The sequence below is a fragment of the Camelus dromedarius genome, unplaced genomic scaffold (genome assembly GCF_036321535.1).
Source record: "Camelus dromedarius isolate mCamDro1 unplaced genomic scaffold, mCamDro1.pat HAP1_SCAFFOLD_114, whole genome shotgun sequence".
NCBI classification, from domain to species: domain Eukaryota; kingdom Metazoa; phylum Chordata; class Mammalia; order Artiodactyla; family Camelidae; genus Camelus; species Camelus dromedarius.
This window is the reverse complement of record NW_026989787.1, coordinates 8616480-8644074: the sequence shown is the minus strand read 5'-3', so window position 1 is coordinate 8644074 and position 27595 is coordinate 8616480. Positions and strand designations below refer to the sequence as shown.

At 45.7% G+C, this 27595-nt stretch overlaps 1 long non-coding RNA gene across 1 annotated transcript; it reads left to right on the top strand.

Annotated features, from left to right (window-relative positions):
- Positions 1 to 392: 392 nt before the first annotated feature.
- On the top strand, positions 393 to 27588 carry LOC135320744 (uncharacterized). Its single transcript, XR_010380021.1, has 5 exons — positions 393 to 1072; positions 8492 to 8644; positions 9399 to 9506; positions 25825 to 25897; positions 27271 to 27588. It is a non-coding gene; the product is annotated as an uncharacterized LOC135320744 (long non-coding RNA).
- Positions 27589 to 27595: the final 7 nt, after the last annotated feature.

The window sequence follows — 27595 nt, the reverse complement described above, 5'->3', positions numbered from 1 at the left end:
ACAATCGGTGTGCTGCTAGTGCCCTCAGCACAGAGAAAAACCCAGGGGTTCCCACAAGGCTTCGGCCATGTCCTCTGCTTCCTGAACTCCCATTCTGGTGACCCCACCTGGGATGCAGAGATGAGGTGAGGCAGGGGCTTGTGCTGTCAACACCACTACTCTACCCTGGGAATCTGACACACAGTAGGTGCTCGGTAAGTCATTGTTGAATGAACAGCAATACTGGGCCAAGTTTCTGTGGGTGTCTGTGCCCCCAGATCAGGGACCCCTCAGGGCCCACCTCACAAGTGACATGAAAATAATAATGCCACCAGGAGCAATAACAGTTCCTCAGAATAAGTGGGCTTTTCCAAGCACTCTCCACCTTTTGCAAAGGCCTCCCTGCAGGGAAGTGGGCTGTCAGGGGCAACACTGCACTCTCCACTGTAACAAGGAGAAAGCCAAGGGCCACAGAGAGGAGTGCCTTTCCAGTGTCACTGCTCACTTTCCCACCTTTTGGGAGACTGGGAGGCTTTTCTACTACATTCTGGCTCTGAAGCCCCAATACTGTTTGGACATGCCTCCCTCCCTGGAGCAGGGAACCACTAAGTGACCTGTCACTTGTCACCAAGCAGACAGGCTCATTTCAGCTCATTGTGCCACCTGCAGGTTGTACTAGTAGCAGGATCCTCTGGGAGACATCACACTCTCCCAACCTGAAAACAGGTGAACAGCTCACAGGTTTCCTGGAGAGGATGGTCACATGGCCTTGATCTGGCCAATCAGCATTTTCCATCCTCCCTGGCCACTGTGATTGGCTCAGGGCTGGGCACCAGCCCAATCAGGCTCCACAGAGGTCAGGCCTAGTTACTGGAATCCTGGGAGCAGAGAAGTTCTATTTCAGTTGGGAGTTGAGGGGTGATGATGTCAGCCTGTGGCAGTTGGTGACTATCTTGCTCTCATAAAGGCAGAGCCATGTGAAGATGACACCAGTGGCAGAGCCCAGAGGTGGGGAAGGATGACTTCTGCTGATGTCACTGAGCACAAGGTACAGCCCTGCCTGAAGCTATCTCCCTGTGGATGTCTCAGTTAGGTAAGTCATTCTCTCCTGCCCTGTTTGCTTCTTTAAGCCACTTTGGTTTTCTGTCACTGGTTTTAAGAAAAAGATTGACTATTCCTTCAAGCTGGCTAAATGGAGACCCTGGAACTGCAACAGTGTGGTGACAGGCAACAATGTGGCTAGTAGACTCCAGAGGCCTCTGTTCAAACAGGGGATTGTAAATGACAAGGGAGAGTACACATGGCCTCATTGAACAGATTTGCTAGTGGTAGCTCGCAGTTCCTGGATATTAGAGTGCATGAACTCAGCCAAGTCTCAGCTCTGCTCTCACACCTGCTAACTCATACATCTCCTCTCCCACCTGCCCGGCCTAGGGGGGCTGGACACCCCCGGGCACCTGAAACAGCCCAGGGCTTTGTGTTTTAATTTACACAGGCTGCCCCCACTTCTGAGGGTGAGGGTGACTGGGTTCCAGTTTACAGAGAAAACAGACTAGACGGTCTCACTGGTGAGCTGTGGGGGTGGGACCCCAATCAACCATCTGACCTATGACTTCAGAGTGGACAGCCTCCCCACCCTCAGCCAGGATGCTTGCTAAGCCTAGGGGCTCAGGAGTCCTGCTCCCTCCAGCACCCCTCCTGGAGGTGAGAGTGGGGGGTGGCTCTTCCCTATACAACATTCACCACTGCAGGGGCACACGTGTGACCTCACAGTCTGTCATCCCTTCCTTATGACCTGGACCTCCTTGGCAGGGCATGAGAGGTGCCTTGATGTGTGAGAACTGCAGTTCATGGGTGCATACGTGGGCAGGTGCACCATGACTGAGAGGACAGCACCCCAATTTAAGCCCCCTCCATGCTCAGATGATTACATCCTGGAATTGGGTTCCCTGGTGTCAGGTGGCCAATTCTGGCCTTAGGGGCAAATTCTTATCACCCAGGGGGCTAATTTTTAAATTAAATTACACATTTACAATTCAATAGTCAAGCCCCTTTCTCAGCAGCCTTGTAGCCTCTCAGCTTTTACCCCTCGCTGTGACCATGTTCTTAGCTTCAAATTGAGTGCCATTATGGACATGAATATGTCCCTGTCATGTGTCACCTTCAGAGTAAGGGGCCACCCAAAACTCCCCTCCCTTCCCCTTGTCGATACCTCCACACAGGGAGTAGGGCCCTTTCGATGCAGTTGTGCAAATGTGTGAGCTAAGGGTTTAGAATGACCAGGCTAGGAGTGGTCTGCCCCACATGACAGGGCAGGTGGGCTGGCAGGGGGTGATGGTTCACTTGTAAAACTCAGCTGGTGTCAGGCAGCGACAACAGACTGGCAGCCAAGGGCTCAGCTGGTGCAGAGTAAGCGGATTAAATGTGTTCACCCAGACGCCTCGGGGATGGCAGCCCTAGAGTAAGACTACAAGTGAGGAAGGTGGAGGGTCCCCAGTGCCTGGACCTCCACCTTCTAAAAATCAGGACTGAGATGTGGCTTTGAAATCAGAACACTGGGGTTCAAAGCTTCCCCCACCACTTGGTCAATAATTCAAAGCAAATGAGCCTCAGTTTTCTCATGTGTAAAATCGGAATATTGAACCCTCTCCCTCTGAGGGTGTGGAGGGAAGTAAATGCGGTGACAGCAGAGCACAGGAGCTGTCTGGGCTGAGCCTGCACACAGGCAGGCCGTTGTTGCTTCCATGACCACCGTCTTCCAGGGCAGGGTCTGCACACTCTCCCTGTGAAGGTCCAGACAGTAAACATTCTAGGCTTTGAGGGACCTACAGTCCCTGTCACAACTACCACCCTCTGCTGTTGGAGGGCAAAGGCATCTCCTGCAGTAGGTAATCCAGGCTCGCACCCCCACTTCCTGGGATAAGTATTCCTGAGATACAATTGTCACATAACTTTGTTGGCTTTAGGTGTGCAGCATAATGACTTGTTACATGTGCATATTGTGAAATGATCACTGCATTAAGTTTACTTGACGTCTGTCATCACCCATAGTCACACACTATTTTCCTTGTGATCAGAAATTTTAAGAGGTACTCTCTTAACAACTATCAAATGCACAGCGCAGTATTGTTAACTACAGTCACCTTGCAGTACATTATGTCCCCAGGACTTGTTTATCTTCTAACTGGAAGTTTGTACATTTTGATTATCTTCCCTAATTTCAATCACCCCCTGACTCACCTCTGGCAACCACCAACCTGATCTCTGTTTCTATGGGTTTTGGTTTATTTTGTAGATTCCACATATAAATGAGATCATAGGTATTTGTCTTTCTCTGTCTTATTTATTTCACTTAGCATAATACCCTGAAGGTCCATCCAAGTTGTCACAAATGGCAGGATTTCATTTTTTTAATGTCTGAATAAGATTCCATTATATATACATATATATGTGTCACGTTTTCTGTATCCATTCATCTGTTGATGGACACTTAGGTTGTTTACATATCTTGGTTATTGTAAATAATGATACAGTGAACGTGAGGGTGCAGTTGTCTCATTGACATAGTGATTTCATTTCCTTTGGATATATTCCCAGCAGTGGACTTGCTGGATCATACGGAAGTTCTAATTTTAAATTTTGGGGGAGTCTTCTTACTCTTTTCCAGAGTGATGGCACCAATTTACATTCCCACCAACATTGCAGAAGTTTCCCTTTTCTTCACACCACCACCATCACTTGTTATCTCTTGTATTTTGATGACACCCACCCTGACAGGTGAGAGGGGATATCTCATTGTGGTTTTGATTTGCATTTCCCTGATGGTGAGTGATGTTGAGCACCTTTTCATGTACCTGTTAGACATCTGTGTGTCTTCTTTGGAAAAATGTCTATTCAGTTCCTCTGCCCACTTTTTAAATCAGATTGCTTGTTTTTTTGCTGTTGAATTGTAAGAGTTATTTATATGTTTTTGGTGTTAACCCCTTATCAGATACATAGTATGAAAGTACTTTCTCCCCTTCTGTCTGTTACCCTAACCTGCTTTCTGGATGACAGGGGTCCAGGCACTTGGAAATCTCTGCTTCTCACATGTTTCCAATGGTGGGTGGGTGAGGGCTGTGTTGTTATAAAACTGTGCACAACCGTGGGTCACTACCCCTTCTTTTAGAAGGTGGGCTCTGAAGAGTGCAGTGTGGGCAGGGATGTTTCCCTGAAGTCATCATTTGGATGGTCATGTGCCCTGGAACTCACATCTTCTAGCCCGGATGTGATGGGGGAATTTGCAAAGGGAGGACCTTGCAGCTAAGAGACTTACCAGGTGCTCTTGTGTCTTGTTGGAAGGACCTGGAAACAAAGTTGTGTGGAACAGGGACTCCTCCAGGTCACAAGGCTCAGTTCAGACTTCTGGGATGCAGAGACCTGCTCTGAGCCACTGTCACTGAGGAGGGAAGGGCCTCAGGCAGGAGGGAGGGGTTGCTAGATTTCACTTGCCCTGTTTGTCAAGTATCAGCTCTGGTGATGTGTGGCACATGGGCTTAGCTTTGGGCATGTAAGAGGAGAGGTTCCTGGGGAAGGGCTGGCTTTTTCCTCTGATTGAGGTCCTACTGTGTGCCAAGCACAGCAGTCCTCTGAGTCAGAGCTGGAAAGCCAGGCACAGAGAGGTCAGGGAGTTTCCAGGTCACACAACATTAGGGGCATCATTAGGGTCTGATGCAGACCTGACGCCCAGCCTACATTCTCTCTCCTTTCCCAGGACCATCATGATCCCACATGTCAGCATCACCCAGAGAGGCCCAGGTATGGGCGCTGGGACCTTTCCTGCCTAACATGCCAGGAGCCTTAAGAGGGAGGACAAGACACTTCCTGAGTCCATGATGCCCAGAGGCTGCTCTCAGCGAGAGGCCCAGCACACACTCTTGGATGAATCCTAGCTCTGTCCTGAGTCCCTCTGTCCTCCCTGCCTCAGTCCTTCTGCCCACATGGGGCTGGAAACAGCAGCCACTTCACAAAGGTCTAAGGAAACTCCAGGATCCTGGAAGCAGCGCCCTCACACAGGGAGCACGGTGGGGTCAGCCTCCATTGTCTCCTTAACTTTTCCTCACCTCTTTGCTGGATGAGGAGTCCTAGCGGGGCCCTGGCTTGTCCCAATTCTCACCCCAGATCAGGGTCCAGCAGGGGGTGGTGTCCAGGCTGGACTCTGTCCTCTGCCCCTTCTGGGCACCCTCATTCCCTACACCTTGGCTGCCTGGACACTGTCTTCCAGGGGCCACTCTGTGCCTCCCACACCTACCTAGCATCCACCCACCCTGGGTTACTCCATCGCCCTCTGGCCCTTGGACACACACCTACTCCGTGTTGAGTGGAAATGAGGTGACGGACATGCTGGGCCTCCTGGACAGTCTGGGGGAGCCTGATATCCCCATCCTGCCCACCGCCCCAAGAGCCCAAGTTGGGGAGAGGGTGTGCCTCCATTCATACTCTGATTTGCTCAGATTCTCAGCACCTACCTTGCTGGGTGGATATGGGGGCAGAGGGATGATGTAAAAGCAGGAGACCTGGACAGCAGAGCATGAGAAGGGGGCTAGCCCAGGCTGGTCTCATAACCCCCTTAGCCTTGGCTTTCTCATCTTTAAAGTGGGACAGACTATTGTGAGGTGAGCAGGATCCTTACCCATAGCCAGGCACTGTCCTACACGCATAAGAGAAGATCACTGACTCCTCATGAAAATCTGTGGGGCAGGGACAGGCGTTATCAACCATTTCTGCAGAAGAAGTAACTGAGGCACAGAGAGAACAGGGGAGGTGACCACCCCAGATTACAGAGCCCAGGCCATCTGGTTCCAGTGTCCAGGCTCATGGTCAGTGCCCACTCTGGGTTTCCTTTCTCCCTTCACCCTCCACTGGGACCCATGGCTGCAGCCTCATCTCAGTGTGATTGTTCAAGGGGAGCAGGATGGGGGCACTGAGGGCCCGTTTCTCTGAGCACTGCTTTCCCAGAAGGCTCAAGGGGTTGACTGTATTCACTATTGGACACCCAGGCCTGGGCCCAGGCCAGCCACACAGCAAGGCCTGAATCAATGATTGTTGAGTGAATACCTGGACCTCTGCATGTACCTGCATGTTGCTCCCATTTCCTCATCTCCACAGCTGGCTACCCGGCCAACACCTTATGTCATCAGGCCTCTGCCAGGGACAGTCAAGGGGACCAGAGCTGCTCATCTGGGGACAGGGAGCCTCAGGGGCCCTGTGTCTGTCCCAAGCATCTCCTGGGCCAATTCACAGGGAAGCCCAGCCAGCTTCCATTAACAGCAATCAGGTCCCAATCCCAGGGGTGTAGAGTAGGTCTTGAGGGGTGTTTCCTGAGACTGACTTTGTGTATGAAGGGGTCCTGGGGGTCAGGCTGCTTTCAACCTCCATTCCAGGCCCATACCCCTGCTGGCAGTATGGAGCTAGTCATAAAGGACACAGGCTGTGGGGCCAAGGCTATAGCAGGGCTCTGCTCCCTCTCTGTGGCTCACTGTCCTCATTTGTAACAGAGAACTAGTAACAGGGCAATGGGAGGGCTCACTGAGACCCTCCTCTGTGGCTTTGGTTGGACACAGCCCTCTCTCTGCTCAGTGCCCTTCTCTGTAATAGAGAACTAGTAACATTTTTCTTAGCCCCTTTTCGCCCCATTTTTTCTGAGTCTCTTTCCACATTGAGCCCAGGGCTTTCACAGAGATCACAGACTTGGGAGGTAATCAGAGTGTGGTCTCAGCCCTAGTGGTCCCAACTGAGGCCAGAGGAACTTCAGGAGGGGTGGGAATCCAGAAGTGCTTCATGGAGGAAGTGAGATCTGAGCTGTGTCCCCAAGGATGAGCTGTCATCCAGCTGAGGCCTGGCACTGAGCAGGACCCATGTACATGGTGAATGAGGGTGTGAATGAATGAATGGGCACCCCTCTAACAGAGAGTGAGGGGGAAGTCCCCCAGGCCAAAGCAGGAAACACAGGGCACCCTGGGGGAACAGAGGGCGGGGCTGCAGTGTGATGCCTGCCTCACCCTTTATGGGTGTCTTGCCCCCACTTTAGCCTGTGTTCTGGTGGATTGGGAGCCCTTGCCTCTCCTCTGCTTCAGGATCCTGCTCTTCATTCCCAGCAACACCCACCTGTGTCACCTCAGTGTCCCCAAGTGTACCTGGACCTGTCTTGTGGGAGATTGTGAAGAGGGATTTGGTGTGCAGCCCAAGACTGAAGTGGGAGGGAGAGGATAATAGGGACCTCCAGAGGGGATCATGGGCTGGGGGAAATCGGAGGGGTGGGGAAGGCAGAGACTCAGGGCTGAAGGATCCTGCTAGTGGTGGCTCCTTCTCAAGGGGCTTCACAGGGAGGAAGCATTCATGGGGTAAAGGCAGAGCTCAGTTTGGGGCTCGCTGACATGGAACAGCTCATCACAGAGACGTCCAGAGGAGCTGGATATAGGGAACAAAGGTGCCACTGATAGGGTCAGAGCCTGAGACCCAGATGAGGTGGGGCGGTGGTGCAGGGTAAGGGGCTTGAGGATGTCAAGATGTTCATTCATTGGGGTCCTCAGTGTGGGTACCTTCATGTTCATTTCACATGGTGCCTGACAGAGCTAGACTTAGGGAGCTCACTGAGTAGACACGTGCTGACAACCTAGAGTCTCCTGTTTCCACATAAAGTCCCTGGTGTGAAACCAGCTGTCACTCTTTAGAGACATACACCCTCACCCCTGGGCTCTCTGTGTGCCTAGAGCCCAGTGGCACCTTACCTCCCACTCCCCACTGCAGGACCCTTTGCACACCTGCATTTCCACAAGCTATAAAACATCTTCTCTTGCTGTGTGTTTACCCTATGAAAACTCATTGCCCTAGGAAGAGGCCTCACATCCTGCCCTTATTAAAGTGGTAAAACCTGTTGTTCAGAGAAGCCCCTGTCAGATCTCACAACCAACCAGGTACCTGTGCAAGAATTGATCATGCAGCCCCCTCCTCCTTGTGTGCACAGCACCCCCCCAATAACAGACCCCACACACTCAACCTTGGCCCTCGTGTAGGCACCTCTTGCCTGTGTGGCCTGATGTTGCCTATAGCAGTGTCCCTATTAAACTTTCCTAAACCCCTCTCCGACGCTGGTAATTCTTTACCAACCCAAGTAACTAGCCCGCCATTGTGCCCACAACACCTGAAACAGAATTGGCTAAATTATGCAGATTGATGATGCAGGTTAATTTGCTATAAAGGTGAAATCAAGGTTTACAAATAAAAGCAACATACATACTCACGGCAGGACTAAGAACTCACACGGATAACTAAGACCCTCCATGCGCATCCCACTGTGGCCTCAGGGCCTTTGCGCTGGCTGCTCTTTCAGCCAGGATCTCTCTCTGCCTGCTTCTTAAACACCTCCAGGAATCTGCTCAAATGTCCTCCCTGACCTTATTTTTCTCCATGGAACATATCACCTCCGGACACTGTGCATATTTTACTTAATTTTCTCTGTGTCCCCCACCAGGCTGTCTGCTGCATGAGAATGGAGACCTGCCTGCTTCACTACCTGCTGTGCCCGGTATCTGGAACCCGCCCAACACACAGTAGGACGTCAGCGAATGTGTGACGGGTGTGTGATCACTGTAGGCCACAGACAAAAGTCTTCCCAGCAGTGATGGTAAGAGTCATTCATTCTCTACTTACTGAGCCCTACTGTGCACTGGATACTGACCTGGGTGGGAGGCATGCAGTGGATGAGACACAGTGAGCACACACTTCATGTTAGCAGGGACACGTGCTCTGGAGAGCACACAGGGCTGGGGGAAGTCAGGAGTGCAGGAGTGGAGAAGAGGGCCAGGTGGAGACAGTGGTGGCAGAAGAGACAGAGAGGTGGGGCCCAGGTCTTGCAGGGCTTGATGGCTCCTGTGAGGGCTTTTCCTCAGGGCAGCGGAACCATGGCTGGGCGTGGAGCAGGGGCCCGGGTCCTGAATGCTATGCAGGAAATGGAGAAGGTGTCTGCTGGGGAGATGTGCGTGGAGGAGGCTGTCCCTGTAGACTGTGCAGGCAGGGAAGGCTCCTCTGAGGGGGTGACATCTGAGCTGAGCCCTTGTATGGACCGTGTTTCCACCTTCTGTAGACTGGATTCTTTTGTCTGCCCTGCAGGCCTATGCAAGACACACCCTTTTCTCAGTCACCTGGACTTGGCCTCCTGCCTCCCTTGTGGGCCCTCCCACCCCAGAAGGAGTCCTTCTAGATCTAACGCACTACCTCCTCCACTGGACTTGGACTCACACTGAGCCACTGTCCACCTGCCCAACTCACCCAGAGTCAAGTCCAGACACTTGGGGGAGCCCCTCCACCCTAGAGCCCATGAACTTACTCAAATGGCCAGTCCTCAGCCTGCTCACATGCCTCACCCTCCCCTCCTGCAGAAACCCTGTGACAGATCCTGTCCACAGCACCCTGCTCCTCCAATCCTGACCCCAGGCTTTCCCATGGTGTGTGACCCTGCATGGGGTGCAGTCCCCTCCTCCAGTCTGGTGAGTAGAAACTACCTTTTCTTTGTTCTTTTGTTAATATATTTATTTTTTAATTTTTATTTTATTGAGTTATAGTCAGTTTGCATTGTTGTGTCAATTTCCAGCATACAGCATAATTTTGTCAATTGTGTTCACTTTTTCAAGAAACCATCTCTTGGCTTGATTTTTTCAAATGTTTCTAATATCTCTATTTTATTTATTTCCTCCCTGATCTTTATTATTTCCTTCCTTCTGCTTACTTTTGTTATTTTTTGCTCTTCTTTTTCTAATTCTTTTAGGTGGTAAGTTTGATTGTTTATTGCAGTTTTTCCTCTTTTTTGAGGTAGACCTGATTCTCTCGCTATAAACTTCCTTCTAAGCACTGCCTTTTCTGGATCCCATAGGTTCTGTGTGGTTGTGTTTTCATCATCATTTGTCTCACTGTGTTTTTTTATTTCTTCTTTGATTTCATCATCCACCCATTTTTTTTTTAAAGTAGTATGTTGTTTAATCTCCATGGTGTCATTTATTTCTCCTTTATTTTTCTGTAGTTAATTTCTAGTTTTATAGTATTGTGTTCAGAAAAAGTTGCTTCAAATATTTTCTATCTTCTTTAAATTGTTAATGCTTCTTTTGTGCCAAAGTATATGATCTATCCTAGAAAATGTGGTACGTGCGCTTGGGAAGAATGTATATTCTATTTTAGGGAAATATAATGTTCTGAAAATATTAACCAAGGCAAATTGTTCTATTTTATCATTTAATTTCTATGTTGTCTTATTAATTTTATGTATGGAAGATCTGTCCAGTGATGTTAATGGATAGTTAAAGTCTTCTACCATGACTGTATTCAGATCAAATTTTCCCTTTTTATCTGTTATGTATTTAGGTGCTCCTATGTTGGGTTCATATATGTTAATGAGTGTAATATCTTCATCTATGACTCCTTTAATCATTATAAAATGTCCTTCTTAATCTTTCTTTATAATCTTTGTTTTAAAGTCTATTTTATTTGAAATCACTGTTGATATTCCTGCTTTCTTGTCATTTCCATTTTTGTGGAATATCTTTTTCAATCCTCTCACTTTCAATCTATTTGTGTCCTTCTCCCTAACGTGGGTCTCTTGTATACAGTGTATTGTAGATACTTGCTTTATTATCCACTCTACACTCTGTATCCTTTGATTAAAGCATTTAGTCCATTGACATTTATAATAATTATTGATAGATATGTGTTTATTATATTTTGAACTTTGTTTTGCAATTGATTTTGTATTTCCTCTTTGTTCCTTTCATTTTCTTTTTGTGGTTTGATAATTTTCCTTTTTATTATATTGGTGTCTTCTTAGTTTTGTGACTCTGTTGTAACTTTTTGGCTTGTGGTTACCCTACTTTGTACATATATTAACCCATTACTATATCTGTTTGTTTTAAACAGATAGTAATATAAGCTCAAACTCATCCTACCAAGAACAAAAGAGAGAGAGAGAGAGAGAAAGAAACCTGTATATTTTCTTGTTCGCCTCCCCCACCCTTAATGATTTAGATGTCCTCTTTTATGATTTCATGTTTATTCTGTTGTAATTCATTGTAGCAATCACCTTTCCAATCATGGTTTTCTCCTTTTTGTACCATCCTGCTTCTTTTCTGTTTAGAGTAGGTCTTTCAATATTTCCTTTAGCATAGGTTTAGTGTTGCTAAATTCTTTTAGTTTTTGCTTGTCTGTGAAGTTCTTTATCTCTCCTTCTATTCTAAAGGATAGCCTTGCTGGATAAAGTATCGTAGGCTGCATCATTTTTTCATTCAGGACTTTGAATATTCCTTGCCCCTCCCTTCTGGCCTGTACTGTTTGTGTAGAGAAATCAGCTGAAAATCTTATGGGGGTTCCCTTGTATCTCATTCTTTGTTTTTCTCTTGCTGCCTTTAGAATCATTTCCTATTCTCAACCCTGGTCATCCTAATTGTAATATGTCTTGGTGTGGGTCTGTTTGGGACCTCCTTGTTTGGGACGCTCTGTGCTTCCTGTACTTGGATATCTGATTCCTTCTTTAGGTTTGGAAGTTTTCAGTCATGATTTCTTCAAATACCTTTTCAATCCCCTTTGTTCTTTCTTCTCCTTCTGGGACCCCCATTATGAGTAGGTTGGCATGCTTTATGTTATTCCATAGGTCCCTTATATTGCTTTCATTGGTTTTTATTTGTTTTCTCTCAGCTGTTCTGTTGTCCTGTCTTCTAAGTCACATATTCATTCCTCTCAATTATCTAGCCTACATTTTACAGCCTTTAGCTCAACTCTCATCTCAGCAAATGAGTTTTCCAATTTTCACTGGCTCCTCTTTAGAGTTTCAATTTCGTTTTTTGACATATTCTCTGTCTCTATAGACAATCTCTTTTAGTTTCTTCAGTACTTTGATCACTCCTTTCTTGAAATCATCTAGTAGACTATCAATGTCTATTTCATTGATTGTTCTTTCAGGGGATTTATCTTGTTCTTTTAATTGAGAGAGGTGGCTCTGCTTCTTCATCTTGCTTATATCTCTCTGGCACTATGGCTTATGGAGTATCAGTTATCTACTGTCGTCCTTTAGGAGTTTATTTATTTATATAAAGTGGATGCAGAAATAAAACTAAGCACAAAGAAATTAGTTTTAAAAGCAGTATAATCAATAACAGAAGAACATATTGAAACAAGATAACAATTGAGTTGGGATGAATTTTTAAAACATTAAAGGAAGAAAAATATTTGAGAACAGAGTATCATCATAACAGAAGAACAAAACAAAGATAAAAATGAAATTGGACAAATTGAAAGATAATAATATTAGTATTTTAAAAGAAAATTTTAAAAGGGATTAAAAATAGAAATATAAAAATTATTTAAGAAGTAACATTTAAAAAGTAAAAGAAAATGGAACAGAAAAAGAAGAGAGGATGTTCCCGTGGAGATTGTGTGCCCTTAATAATTTTATCAAGAGGTCTTTCTTAAATAAGTGTGGTTGCCAAGTCTTACTTCTGTGCCTTTTGTCTGTTATCCCTTTGGTTACGGATGTGGCCGTTAACCTGTTAACCAGAGCCTACCCTGGCTATTGAATGGGGACTCCTATTTGTTTTGTGGTTGTCACAGCTCCTGCCCCTGCCTTGTTTCATGAACTCAGCTCATTGGTTCCAGAGACCCTCTGGTCACACCCTTGGTCTGTGCTGCTCCCAGTGCCTGGAGGTAGATATGTCACATCTCCTCCCAATGCTGCATCTTGGTGCTGCTCTCCTGCATGGTAGGTGGGCAGGGTGTGCCCCTTCCCAATGCCATGTCCAGGTGCAGCAGTCCTGCACAGTAGTTGGGTTGGTTGCTCCCCTGTTCAGTGCTACTCCCCACTCCACATCTGTTCCACACTCTGTAGGTGGGCTTGAGGCAAATGGCCACACCAGCCCTAGTCCCTGCTCTTTGCCAGAACTCTGCTCCTTGTTCATTTGTCTTAGAGGTGCGAGTTCATAGACGCACCAGGACAGAACCTTCCTATATGTCTGGGGATGTAAACAAGTCTCAGTCCCACCTATGAGGCTGCAGAACTGCCAGGTACATATTCAGGTTTCAACCCTGCCTCTGCCTGGGTGGGTATGATGGCTGTGGCTGAGCCTCATCTCTCTTCTTCTGAGAAATCACCAGTTATGTTGCTGTGGGTCAGCAGAGACAAAGGACAAATCTCCCCTTCCCTCAGGCAAGCCAGCAGTGTTGCTTTGCTTTATTTTTTTTCTTATTTTATGGGGGCCCCAGGCTGTTCTGATCTGTATACAATCCAAGCAGTTGTCCACAGCACACTGTAGTCCCCCAGGGTTACCTCTGTACAGTCAACCAGAGTCTGCCTGGATCCAGCAGCCTGTCCCTTCCCATCCCTAATTCACTTCTAGGTTTGGGGGTTGTTGACACACTTTGTGCCCATATAACTTAATTCTGTCAGTCAAGGGCGGTTCTGTACACATCTGAGCCTCAGAGGTTCCCTGTCCATCCTGCTGACCTCTCTGTTGGAAAGGGGGAGACCCAGCCAACCAGCACTATCCCTCGTTTGCTGCTCCCTCTTCAAAGGACCAACCCCAAGCCATTTTGCATTTCTTCCTTCTTTTTTCCGTTTCTCCTACCAGATTGGTGGCACATTTTGTCTCTTGAAAATGGCAATGTTTTATCAAAGTTCAGCAGATGTTCTGAGTGGATGGGTGTGTCTGTGAATGTCAGTCTTGGTGTATTTATTGGAGAGGATAAGATACAAGTATCCTTCTACTCCACTATCTTGGCCTTTCTCCAAGAATATGCACTCTTAATAATTTTGTCATAAGGTTGTTTTTAATTATGGGTGGTTGCCAAGTCTTCCTTCCATGCCTTTTGCCTGTTATCCCCTTTGTTGGTGGTGTGGCTGGTGTTCTGGTGACCTGAGTCTGCCCTGGCTATTGAGCAGGAGCTCCTTTTTTTCCTGTGGTTGTCACACTCCTGCCCATATCCTGCTGTGAAAACTCCACTTGCTGGTTCCAGAGGCCCTCCAGTCGTGCTCCTGGTCTGTGTCCCAGCATCAGTTTGTGGGTGGTCTGCACCCCCACCAGATGTCTGGTCCCAGCACCACACTTGTGCAAGGTAGTTGGCAGGTAGCTCCCCTGCCACATTAGGTCCATGCATCATAGGTGGACTCAGAGAAAACAGCTGCACTAGCCCTCACCCCTGCTCTGTTCCAGAACACTGCTTCTTGTCCATTTGTCTTAGAAAAGCCAATTCAGAGAGGCATCGGTGTGTAATGGCCCCCTCTGCTTGGGACTGTAAACAAATCTCAGTCCCACCTATGAGGTTGTGGAGCCCCTAGGTAGGGATTCGGCTTTTGACCCCTCCTTCACCTGGGAACCATGAACCAGAAAATATGGTGGCTATGGCTGAGCCTTGACACTCTTCTCCCAAGAAGTCTCCAATAATGGCACTGTGGGTCTGTGGACACAAAGGCTACGGATCCCCTTCCCCCCAGGGCACACCAGCAGTGTTGCTTTGCCTTTTTTTTTTTTTTTTTGGATTTTATGGGGGACCCAGGCTGTTCTAATCTGTATACTCTCCCAGCCATGGCACACAGAACATTGCAGTCCCCCAAGGTTTCCTCTGTACAGTCAGCCCGAATCCTCTGCTCGACTCAGACAGCCTGTCCCATCCCTCCTCTGCTGGTTCACGTCTAGGGCTGGGGATCATTGGGACTCTTTGTGCCCAATTAACTTAGTTCTGTCAGTCAAAGGCTATTCTATACAGATCCGAGCCGCAGATGTTCCCTCTCCATCTTGCTGAACTCGCCATTGGAGTTGGGTAGACCCAGTGTATTAATGCTATTACCCTTTTGCAGCTCCCTCCTCATTGGAATGGTCCTGAACTATTTTCCTTTTTCTTCTTTTCTCCTACCAGATTTGTGGAAAATTTTATCTTTTGAAGAAGGCAATATTCTGTCAAAGTTCAGCAGGTGTTCTGGGTGGTGGGTGTGTCTGTGGATGTCACTCTTGGTGAATTTGTGGGAGAGGGTGAGCTCTGAGCATCTTTTTTACTCCACCATCTTTCCTCCTCCTTCACTTTTTCTTTTGATTGGAACACTTAGTCCATTGACATTTATAGTAGTTATTTTATAGATGTGGTTTTATTGCCATTTTGAAATTTGTTTTCCAGTTGATTTGGTATTTCTTATTTGTTACTTTCTTTTAATTTTTTTTTTCATTTTTGTCATATGATAAATTTCTTTTCTATAAGCTTGGTTTCTTTTTGGGTTTTATGACTCTTTATATACTTCTGATTTGTGGTTATCTTGTCTTTCAAGTATGGTAACCCCTTACTTCATCTGTTTGGTTTTAGTTGATAGTCATGTAGGCTCAAGTGCATCCTAAAAAGAAAGAAGACAAAAAGAAAGAAGAAAAAAAAAAAAAGGGAAAAAAATCTGTATTCTCTTGCTCTCCTCTTTCACCTTTTATGATTTTGCTATTCTCTCTTTCTTTCTTGCTTTCTTTATTGACTTACTGACTTATTTATATCTTCATGTTTTCCCTTGCAATTCACTGTATTTATTGCATTTCCAATTATGGTTTCCTAATTTCTATAGCTTCCTGTTTATGTTTTATTTAGATTAGAACTTTCAATTTTTTTTAGCATAGATTTAGTACTGCTGAATTCTTTTAGTTTTGCTTGTCTGTGAAATTCTTTCTCTCTCTGTTCTAAAGGAGAGTCTTTCTAGATAGAATATCCTAGTTTGCAGCCTTTTCTCATTCAGGACTTTGAATATATCTTGCCACTCCCTTCTGACCAGAAGTTTTTATGTAGAGAAATCTGTTGAATGCTTATGGGGCTCCCTTGTAACTAACATTTTGTTTTTCTCTCACTGCCTTTAGAATATTTTCTTTATCTTTAACTTTAACCATTTCAATTATAATATGTCTTGGTGTAGGTCTGTTTGGTTTCTTCTTGTTTGGGACCCTCTGTGCCTCCTGTACTTGGATAATTCTTTCCTTCTTAAGGTTTGGAAAGTTTTCAGTCATGATTTCTTTAACTATCTTTTCAATCCCCTTTTCTCTTTCTTCTCCTTCTGGGACCCACTATTATGCATAGGCTGGCGCACTTTATATTATCTTGCTTTAATTGGTTTTTATTGGCTTTTATGTCTGCTGTATTGGGTTATTTCTTTTATCTTGTCTCCTAAGTCATTTATTCATTCCTCTGCATTATCTAGTCTGTTTTTGATTGCCTGTAGTTTAATTTTCTATTTTTAACTAGCTCTTCTTTATAGTTTAAATTTTCTTTTCAAAGTTTTCTGTCTCTATTGATAGTCTCTTTTAGTTCTTTCAGTGTGTTGATCATTCCCTTTTTGAAGTCTAGTAGACTATCAGTCTATTTTACTGTTTGTTCTTTCAGGGGATTTCTCTTGTTCTTTTAATTGAAAGTGGTTCCTCGGCTTCTTTATTTACTTATATTTCTCTGGCTCTATGTATTTCTTCTAGACCCGTTTCTGAGCTGTGGTGTGTAGTAGGCAGGGTGGGAGCACTTCAGTTGTGAAGAAAAATAGGCAGGAGATTTCCACTGGGGAGTTCCCTCTGTGGTGTTGTCTGTCACTTGTTATGCAGACTTACAAAGTACTATTTGTTGATGTTGGCTTTATCCCTGCTTTAGCTTTGGGAATGTCAGCCACCTACTCTGGTGCCCCTCAGGTTCTGAGCCCCAGGAAACATCAGTGCAGATCCAGCAGTGTCAGTCCCTTGGACCTGCCTTAGCAAGTGTGTAGTCACACACATGAATTTGTGGTCCACTACAGGTTCAGCTCAAACCCCAATCCCGCATCCACTTATGGAACCATACACCACCCCGTTTTAAATACCCTCACTGGCCACCCTTCTTGAGTCAGAACTCCACTCACTGCCTGTAAGTCCCAGAGGTGTGGATCCACAAAGTGACCAGAGAGAGCAAATCCACCCTCTCTGCCTGGGGCTGTAAACAAATCTCAGTCCCGCCTGTGAAGTTGCAATGGCACAGGATATGGATTCAACATTCAGCTCTGCCTTTGTGCAGCAGTGTTGGCTATGACCAAGCCCCATTTCTCTTCTCATGAGAACACACCAACAATGGAGCCAAGTGGAGAAATTGACTTTGGCCCAGCCATGCGTCATTCCTCCCCCATTATACCAACATTGGTGCTTTTTTATGAGAGTTTCAGTCTGTTCTGTTCCACACACACACACACACACACAGCCAGAGCTCACACTGACCTCTAGTTTCCTGATGCTGCCTCTCTGCAGTGTGACCCAGCCCTCTGCCTGGGCTCTTCACTGACTCCAGTAGCCAGTCCTGGCTCATCCCTGCTAGTTCATGTCTAGGGCTGGTCATCACAGGGACCCTCTGTGTCAGTATTCCCCAGTTCTGCCTGCCATGCAGTTGCCACTGTCTCCTCCAAACCTTGGAAGCTCTGCTTCTTTCCTAGCTGATCTCCCAGCTAGAGAGGTTGTGTCCCAGTGTGAGGGTGCCTTTCTTCCTATGCTACTTTTTCCCTGCAGGATCAGTCCTGCACTGAATTTGTCTTTCTTCTTTTTATTCCTTACCATATTTTGTGAGAATCTTCCTGTATTTCAAAATGAGAGACACTGTGCCAGAGTTCAGGAGGTTTCTGTGCAATTCAATGTTCTTGTAGATGTAATTCTTTGTGTATTTGTGGGAGAGGTCAAGCTGTGAGTCTGTCTACTCTGTCACTTTGGCTCCTTCAAATTTTAAAATAGGGCTAGGTCTTTCTTAATTACTCTCAACAAGCTGTTGTAGTTTCCAGTGTACATGTCTTGTAATTTTTCCTTGCCTCTATTGGATGCTGATTCAGAACATACACAACCTTCTAGAGAAACCTGTCCCACCCTGCCATTTACTGCCAACTAGCTGGCCTGTGTCTGAGTCACCAAAAGGTTTTGTTCTTTATCTGATTCTTCATTCTTTAGAATTTATCATTTTACTCTCATAAATGCTGATTGTACTTGTAACAAATACTTTAAAATAAAAATAATAAACTTTATGCTGTGGATTCAATATGAATGAATCTCAAGTAACATATGCTTTAAATACCTTAGAATTAGTAAAGCAATATAGATACATTATGAACACTTGAAATGTTGCCTAAAGGAAAAGTGCAGAGATTTGCAAATCCCACCCCCAGAAGTGACCGTCATGAATGGCTTGGTGAACATCTCTCAGTCTCTATCTCTCTTATTCTCTCTGCCTCTGTCTCTCACACACCACAAGATTCATTTACATCTATGATGATTTGACACATATGTGGTCATAGATGGCATCTGGGATGTAGATGATGGATTAACAAGCATCCAAACTGAGGGCTTCCTTGACATCAGGTAAAGACCTAGCACTCATTTTTCCAGCTGCACAACAATCATTCCTCCATGTGAACCAGAACTGATGAATCCCACCCCGTCTCCATGAACATTAGTGTTGCTTCCAGTCTCCTACTAGTTAAACCAGAACTGTGATCAACATCCTTGAAAAGACGTCTTTGAAAAATTGTGCAAGAATTTTAGTATGATCAACAATAAGCATCAGCACTACTCGGAAAGGGGTGAACTTGTGGAACTGTAATTCATCCTGCATACTGTTCTCCCAGAGAGGAGTGTCTGCTCACTCTTCCCTCCAGGGGATCTACTGTGGCCTCTGCCTCCTCATGTTGTCACTAGAGCTGGTTGTCACCAGGCTAAAGTCCTGCCAGTGTGATGGTGACCAATGCTGTCTCCAAAGTGTGTACATCTGTATGCATCCTCACTTGAGAGGTCAAGCACCTCTAATATACACTGGCCACCTGCATTACCTCTTGTTGGAATTGCATGTGTTTTTTCTGTTTCTGTTTAGAACACAGTGTTTCAAGAAGTTTTTGGACCACAGGGATGTGAAACCTTTCTCTGACTTTAGGTTATGAAAAATGATTTTTCCAGGTTGTGGTTTGTCTTTCATGGCTTTTGAATATTATTATTTTTTATTTTGTAGGTTATGTTTTGCCACAGGAAGAGCTAAGCATCTCCCTTCTGGCTCTGGTTTCACATATAGAATAGCAGTGCCTATCTCGAGATTATGCACATAGTTTCTAAAAATTTTCATTTTGTACATCTCATGTTTAATCCACCTGGGTTTCCCTTTCAAATAACCAAAATGCTACTTCAAGTAAAAAAAAAAAAACCCGTCCCTTGTTAAAATATGAGAGCAGACACAAACAGCCACCTTTTGTATGATTTCATTGATAGGGAACATCCAGGGTAGGGAAAGACACACAGAAAGAAATAGGATTAGGGCTTGTCAGGGGCTAGGGGAGGGAGAAAAGAGAATGTGTGGTTTGGATACAGGGTTTTATTATGAGGAAAGAAACAGTCTGAAACTAGACAGTGATGATGGTTACACAGCATTGTGAATGCACTTAATGCTCCTGAATTGCACAATTTAAAATGGAAAAACATCTAAATTTTATTATTGTAAACTTAAAACATAAAAATAGATGATACTCTAAATGACATGAAAGAAAACAAGGAAATTACAGAAAAAACAAACAAAAATGATGCCAGGAGAAGGGAAGTAAAGTTTGGGTCTGGGAGTGGGTTGATTCTGAGAATTAGATGACAGTGTTGGTGTTTGCAGAGGCATCTCAGCCCGTAGGGGTGGTGATGCCTGAATTGGCTCTGGGTCTCATAGAAGTGTGTGTTTAGGTGCAGGAGGAGCTACAAGATCAGGCTCAGGGTCTCCCTGCAGGACTGGTAAAGTAACCTGTCTCTAGGTCTCCTGTAGGGCTAGTCTTACAGTCTCCCTGCAGAGCTGGTGTGATGTGACACGGTTCTGTGTTTTTTGCAGGTGCAGGTTCGGGTTCCCCTGCAGAGTTGGTAGAATGGGACCCAGTCCTGTGTCTCATGCAGGATCCAGCTCAGGATCTCATGCAAGACCAGGCTCAGGGTCTCCTTGTAAGACTTGTGGAATGAGACCCCATCCTTTTTCTCCTGCAGCAGCAGATTCATGGTGTCCCTGAAAGGTTTTGCAATTTCACCCTACTCTGTATCACCTGCAGGAGCAGGCTCAGACTGTCCCTGCTGGGTTGATGGAATATGACAAATCTCTGATTCTCTTGCAGAAGCAGGCTCAGGGTCCCTCTACAGGGCTAGTCAATTTTGTTCCAGTCCTAGGTCCCTTGCAGGTGCAGGATTGGGGTCTTCTTTCAGGGCTGGTGAAATGTGACTCAGCTGTTGGTCTCCTGCAGAAACAGGCAGAGTTTCTCCCTGCAAGCCTTGTGGAATGAGACCCAGTGCTGGGTCTCCTACAGGAGCATGCTCGGGGTCTCTATGCAGGTCTAGTGGAATTGGACCTGGCTAATGGTCTCCCTGCAGTGCTGTTGGAATTGGTCCAATTCTTAGGTGTCTTGAAGGTGCAGGCTCTAAGTCTCCCTGCATTGCTGGTGAAATGTGAGCCAGTTGTGGTTCTCCTGAAGGAACAGTCTCAGGGTTTCCCTGCAGGGCTGGTGGATGGGACATAGTCCTGGGTCTCCTGGAGGAGCAGGCTCTGGGTCATTTTAGAGCTGTTGCAATATGACCAATCTCAGGTTCTCCTGTAGGAGTAGGCTCGGGGCCTTCCTGCAGGGCTAGTGGAATTGGACACGGCTCATGGTCTCCCTGCAGTGCCATTGGAATTGGTCCAATTCTTGGGTCTTTTGAAGGTGTAGGTTCTAAGTCTCCCTGCATTGCTCATGGAATGTGACCTGACTCTGGGTCTTCTGCAGAAGCAGGCTGATAAATTACCTGTAGGGCTGGTGGAATGTGACATGGCTCTTAGTCTCCTGCCAGAGCTGATTCAATGTCTTTCCACAGGGCTGGTAGAATTGGCCCCAGGCCTGGGTCTCCTGCATGTGCAGGCTCAGGTATCCCTGCAGGGCTTGTGGAATGTGACTGGGTTTCTGTTTCCTTCAGGGGCAGGCTCAGACTCTCCTTGCAGTGTTGCTGGAATGGCACATGGCTCTGAGTTTCCTGTAACAGCAGTCTTATGTTCTTCCTACAGGGCTAGTGGAATATGACTCAGACCTTGGTCACTTGTAGGAGCAGGCTAGATTTCTCCCTGCTGGGATGGTGGAATCAGACCCTGTCCTGGGTCTTCTGCAGAAGCAGGCTCCAGGTCTTCCTGCAGGGCTGTTGGAACATGACCCCATCACTTGTTCTGCTTCAGGAATAGGCACAGGGTCTTCTTGCAAGGATAGTGTAATTGGACCCAGCTCAGGGGTCACTACAGGGCTGATGGAATGTGACCTGGCTCTGTGGTTCCTGCAAGTGTAGGTTCTGTGTCTCCCTTCAGGGTTGGTTTAATGGGACCCATTCCTGGGTCTCCTGTAGAAGTAGGCTCAGAGTCTCCCTGCAGGGCTGGTGGAATGGGACCCATCTCTGGGTCACCTGCCAGAACAGATTTGGACTCTACCTTCAGGCTGGAGGAATTGGGCCTGTTCTTGCATTTCCTGCAGGAACAGGCCTTGGGTCTTCCTGGAAGAATACTGTAATATGACCCATCTCTGGTTCTCTTGCAGGAGAGGCTCATGGTCTCCCTAGAAGGTTAGCAGAATTTGTCCCATTCCTTGGTCCAAGGCTCAGGGTATCCCTGCAAGGTTGGTGGAATGGGACCTAGTCCTGTGTCTCCTGCAGCAGCAGGTTCTGTTCTCTTTGCAGGGCTGGTGGAATGTGACTCCACTCTGTAGTATTTTTTGCAGATGCAGGCTTAGGGACCCCACCAGAACTGATGGCTCTTAGTCTCCTATGGGAGCAGGTGAGGGATTCCCTGCAGAGCTGGTGGAATTCGTCCCAGTCCTCAGTCTCTTGCAATTGCAGGCTCAGTGTCTCCCTGCAGGGTTTGTGGAATATGACTTGGCTGTGGGTATCCTGCAGGAGAAAGCTCAGTGTTTCCGTGCAGGGTTGGTGGAATGAGATCTAGTTCTGGCTCTTCTACAGGAGGAAGCTGGGGTTCTCCCTGGAAAGGCTGATGGAATTGGACTGGGATGTCTGTCTCCTGCAGGAGCAAGCCTAGGGATTACCTGCAGAGCTGGTAGAATGTCACACAACTCTTGTTCTTCTGCAGGAGCTGGCTCATGTTCTCTGTGAAGGGCTTGGTCTCCCCCAGGAGCAGGTTTGTAGTCTCACTACAGGGCTGGTGTTATGTGACCCGCTCTGTGTTTTCTGCAGATGCAGTCTCAGTGTTTGACTGCAGGTTTGGTGGAATGGGACGAAGTCCTGGGTTTCCTGGAGTAGCAGGCTCACAGTCTCCCTTCTGGGGTATTGGAATGTGACCCAGTCATGTGTTTCCTGCTGAAGTGGCCTCAGGATATCCCTGCAGGGCTGTTGGAATTGTACTTTGCTCTGTATCACCTGCAGGATCAGGTTTGTGCTCTCCCAGCAAGGCTGGTGGATTTGGACCTATTCCTGGGTCTCCTGCAGGAGCAGGTTTTCAGTCTTCCTGCAGGGCTTCTGGAATATGACATATCTCTAATTTTCCTGCAGGATCAGGCTTGTGGGTCACCCAGCAAGGCTAGTGGAATTGGACCCACTTCAAGGTCTTAGTGCATGGTTGATGGAATGGGACCCAGTCCGGGGTCTCCTGCAGGAATTGGCTCAGAGTCTCCCTGCAGGACTGGTGAAATTGGACCCATTCCTGAGTCTCCTGCAGGAGGAGGCCCTGCATCTTCCTGGAGGGATGGTGGAATATGACAGAGATCTGTTTCTCCTGCAGGAATAGGCTCAAGGTCTCCCTACAAGGCTAGTGGAATTGGACACATTCCTGGATCCATTGCAAGTGAAGGCTTGTGGGTCTTCCTACACAGCTGGTGGAATGTGATTTGGCTCTGAGTCTCCTGCAGGAATAGGTTCAGGGTCTCCTTGAAAGATTGGTGAAATGGGACACAGTGCTGTGTCTCTTGCAGTAGCAGGCTCAGGTTCTCCCTACAGTGTTGGTAAAATTGGACCTGGCTCTAATTCAACTGCAGTAGCAGACTGAGGGTATACCTGCATGGCTGGTTTAGTGTGAAGGAACAGCAAGTCTTAATACATTGGCCCACTACTGGGAAAAGTATAAACAGGGCTTGGTGCATGGTCTCTTGTATTGTCTGAAAAAGCCCCTTGAGATGTGTTGATTCTGATGACATCTTCCAAGAACTTGAACACTTTTAGAATCTCTGCCAACTCATCTTGTTTAGACTGAAGGAATCTGCCTTTCATCAGTTCTTGGAATAGAGATCAACACAAAATGAAAGAGGGAAGAAAAAATTACCAATCAATCTATTGAGAAATCAGCTGAAGACATTAGAAAGTTCTCTTGCAATGCACTTGTTTCTATTTTGGTGCATTTAGAATCATTTCTTTATTATCAACTTTGTCCATTTAAATTAGTATATATATTGTTGTAGGCCTACTGGGGTTCATAATGCTTGGACCCTCTGTGCTTCCTGTGTTGAGATAGCTGGTTCTATCTTTGGTTTAAGAAAATTTCAGTCTGATTTCTTCAAATATCTTTTCAAACCATTTGTCTTTCTTCTTTTCCATGTGGGATCCCTATGAGTCATAGACTGGTATGTTTTCTCTTATCCCAGGTTTCAGTTGCATTGCTTACATTGGTTTTCACTTGCTTTTCTATGTCGTGTTCTGACTGAGTGATTGCGGTTATCCTGCTTTCGAAGTCACTTATTTGTTCCTCTGCATTATCTAGTCCGATTTGGACTGTCTTTAGCTTAGCTATTCTCACCATTGAGTTTTCTGATTCTATTTGGCTCATCTAAAGTGTTTCTCTTTCCATTTATACTAGCCTGCATTTGTATTCATAGACTCAAGATTTCCTTCAGTGTTTTTATGTCCTCCCTTTTCAAGTCATGTTCTAGTAAATTTTGGTGGTCTAATACATTGCATGTTCTTTCAGGATACTCCTGTCTTTTGAAAATTTGCAATGGTTCTTTTAATTTTATTATATCTCTCTATCGCTATGGGTTAAGGATTATCAGTTATCTATTATAGACTTGAACAGCTTTTGTAAGTGAAATCATTTCTGTGCACATTTAGTATTAATGCTGTGAGGATTGTTTTTGGTATGTAATGATGCCATGCATTCCTTCTGTGTCTGTTGCCTGTTATATCTATGATTGCTAGTGTGGTTTTTGTTGTGGTGAATACAACCTATTCTAGTAAAGTTAGCAGAGTGTCATTTTGGTTAAATGCTTATCATAGCTCTGACAGTGCTGGGACTAGTAATTTTTGCTGGAATAGAGGCTTCCAAATGGTTTCTGGGCTGCCGGCTGGATATGTGGATGGGGAATGGTTCCAATACACTCTCATGGAAGTGCATTCGTCCTTACTATTGCCACGGAAAAGTCAAAATTTTATAATGGGTTCCCTCAGGTTCTCTGCAAACAAAAACAAAAGTGGAAACAAATCTAATGATGTCACACATTAGAACCTGTTGAAGCATGCAGTGCCACAGTTGGATCCTTAGTGTAGTACTGGGTCAGCACCACAACTATTGTTGCATTAGCATGTGGTAGTCAAGGCTGATGGAAAGGTTTCAAATTCACCTATTGTTCAGCAGATCTCTGCTGCAAGAACTCTTGCAATAAGGCATTGGTACTCAAAGGCAAGCATGAGGCATTTCAAAAACCTCTGCTTTGGACAATAAGAAATTTCAATCCTGCCTATGAAAGTTGCAGATCCTTGGGCTATAGAATCTGATTTCAACAATAAATTGCCCTGGATTCTAGAAACTAGATGAAGATGGCTCTGAATGAGACCCATTTCTCCTTTATGGAGAAAATGAGCAATTATACCGTGGATGTGGATAGACTGTGACTAAGGCCCTGGGTTACTAAGATAATCCACAACACATATGCCAGCAGATTTAATATTAAGAGAGGACCCAGGCAGATCTGTTCTCTAGATAGTACCAACCACAACCCAAAACAATCTCCAAACCCCTGGGAATAAATTTGTGACATCAGCCACAGCCCTAACACACAGATTCCACAGGCAGACCTAGCTCAAAATTAACAGGTGGAGTATTGGTCTGGGAATGAATTGCAGAGAAATTTTGTGATTATTGCTTTCAGATATATCAACCAAACGTCCACTATGCACTCTTTTAACCCTCAGCACATTGTTTTCCATCTCAAATGGCCTGTCCACTTTAGAGTGTGCATTCCAGTAAAACACAGTTTCCCCTTTACTTTAGCAGATCCTAAAGCTTTTAATACTGATTTCAAACCCAAGGGCCACTGAATCACTCAGACCAGATGCACGGCTTCTCTAGTTGAGCCCCACACGTGCTCTATTGGCAAAATGCCAAATTGATCCTGGGCCTGCAAGATGCAGTGAATGTGGCCATGGCACATATCGAAAAACTCAACCTGACACGCCAATGTGGTTGCTTTCTTACTGGGGTAACAGGTCGGTTTGCTCTATTGATAGAACCCACCACAACCCACAATGCACTCCAGATCCCTGAGACTCAGCGTGTGCCATTACCTGTAGCTCTATACCTCATTTTCCGCTGCCTCTGCTAGCTCAAATTGGCAGATCGGATCTTGGTCTCAGAATCAATTGTGGGGATATTTTGTGCTGATTTCTATGAGTTATGTCAGCCAAGCATCTGCTGTGCACTCTTCTAACACTCAGTGCATTACCTACAGTCCCATGTGTGCTGTCCGCTTGAGAGTGTGCGTCCAAGTAAAACAGAGTTTCACCTTTGCTGCTCCATCAGCAGAGGTCAGATCCTGCACAGATTTCCATTCTCTACTTTGCCTTCTCCTGCTTCCAGGTTTTCTGAGGAATCAGACTGTCTTTGGAAGTGACAGACCACTCTTCGGAAATTGTCCTGTGCCAAGGGCTGGGTGAGTGGAAGTTTACATTGCTGTGTACATGGGAGGGAGTGAGCGCAGGTTGCACTGGTTCTCTGCGAACTGGGCATCGATAAATCAACACTTTCCAGATGTAATTCACAGAAATATGATGTTTGTTTACCTCTGTTTTCTATAAAGCCATGGTTGGAGGGATTCTCCGAAGACTCCAATTTTGACATTGTGTTGATAACACAGTTGCAGTTTTTAAGAAGGTCAATAGAATTGATTTACATGTTTTGGGATTTAGATGAAAATGAAGTTAGTGTTTGAAACGTACTAAATTTACCTAGAAGTCAGACATGTCAATTTTTGTAACATTATGTCAGCTCTAAGAAAAATGTAGACAGATAGAAAGTAAAACTGCAGTCCATAATGTTGAAGGGGACATGTCAACTCTTTACTATTGAAGCCTCCAACACCAACAGGAACAATGAAGTACCTATTGAAACCATGAAATAACCGAGAGACTGGTTTTCCGTTGTGCATGTGGTGCCCTATATTCCCAAAGACACATAATGTCCAATGTTGGCATTTCAAAGGGTAACATTCCTCTCTAGGAAAGTACAAGAAAAACCAAACAAAATATATACATTTAGGCTTGATTCCAAAAACATATACAGGCATTTTAGCTGTGAGAACCCTGCTGCAGTTATGCTAGGCTATTGAAAAGCAGGGGTTCTTCTATCAGTGATGAGAACGAATAATCATCCGATCATGTTGGGTAAAGCAATTTAACACAACCAAGTCTGCACCCCCAATATTTCGTGCACCCGGTGCTTGGCTGTAGAAAAAGACGGTCCACCAAAACTGTGTCTTTAAAAGATTTCACGGCTTTTACAGTTCAGGTCACTATCTGACATAATATTTACCTATACTGTCTTGAAACACTGAGGCCTAGTACATATTCAAGTTCAGTCAAAGATTCCTCTCACTTACCACACTCCCTTCACCCCAGACAAGACATAAACCCAGCATTTGCTGAATCTAGTTGAAGGTCATCATTTCTTGGTGTGAGCTAAGTATTCAATTCCCAACTATTTTAGGCGAGAGTATTTGACATTTCAGGAGTTCACTGTTGTTCACAGAGTGTGAAGATGGAGGAACTCTGATTCTAGGAGGGGCTTGCTCTTCTCCTACTGGCTTCATTGCAGCTCAGGTTCTGATCCTTTGAAATGGATGCCTGAGTGGAGGGGAGGGAAGAGCAAGTGCTTGATAGCAAGGCCCAAAACTGGGAAAAGGCTTACCTGGGCTTGGTGCATTTTGGTCTGAATGGTTTGTAAATGCCTCTTGGGACCTGTGGATTCTCATGACCTCTTCCAAGAACATGAGCGCTTTTATCATCTCTGCCATCTCTTCTCTTTTAGACGACAGGAATCTTGGAGCTGTTCTTGGAGCAGACAATTGAGTGAATTTCTCAAGTGCACGTTGACACTCCGAATGTTTCTGCCAGTATCACAGATGTTCAGTAGGTCTCAAGAATGTCTTTCGAGCCTGGTATTCTCTAGAGATGTCTCCATGCCGGTATTCTCCATTGTAGAGGAACAACTCTCATCAATATGTTCGCATCTCTCCTCAATCGGTGCAGCCAGCTTTTCTGCCAGCTTCTCTTCGTGTCTCCCATAAAGTCGACTTCAAAAGGACTGGGCAAGTCTGAAAGTAAATCGGAGCATCACCAGTAAGATGATGACA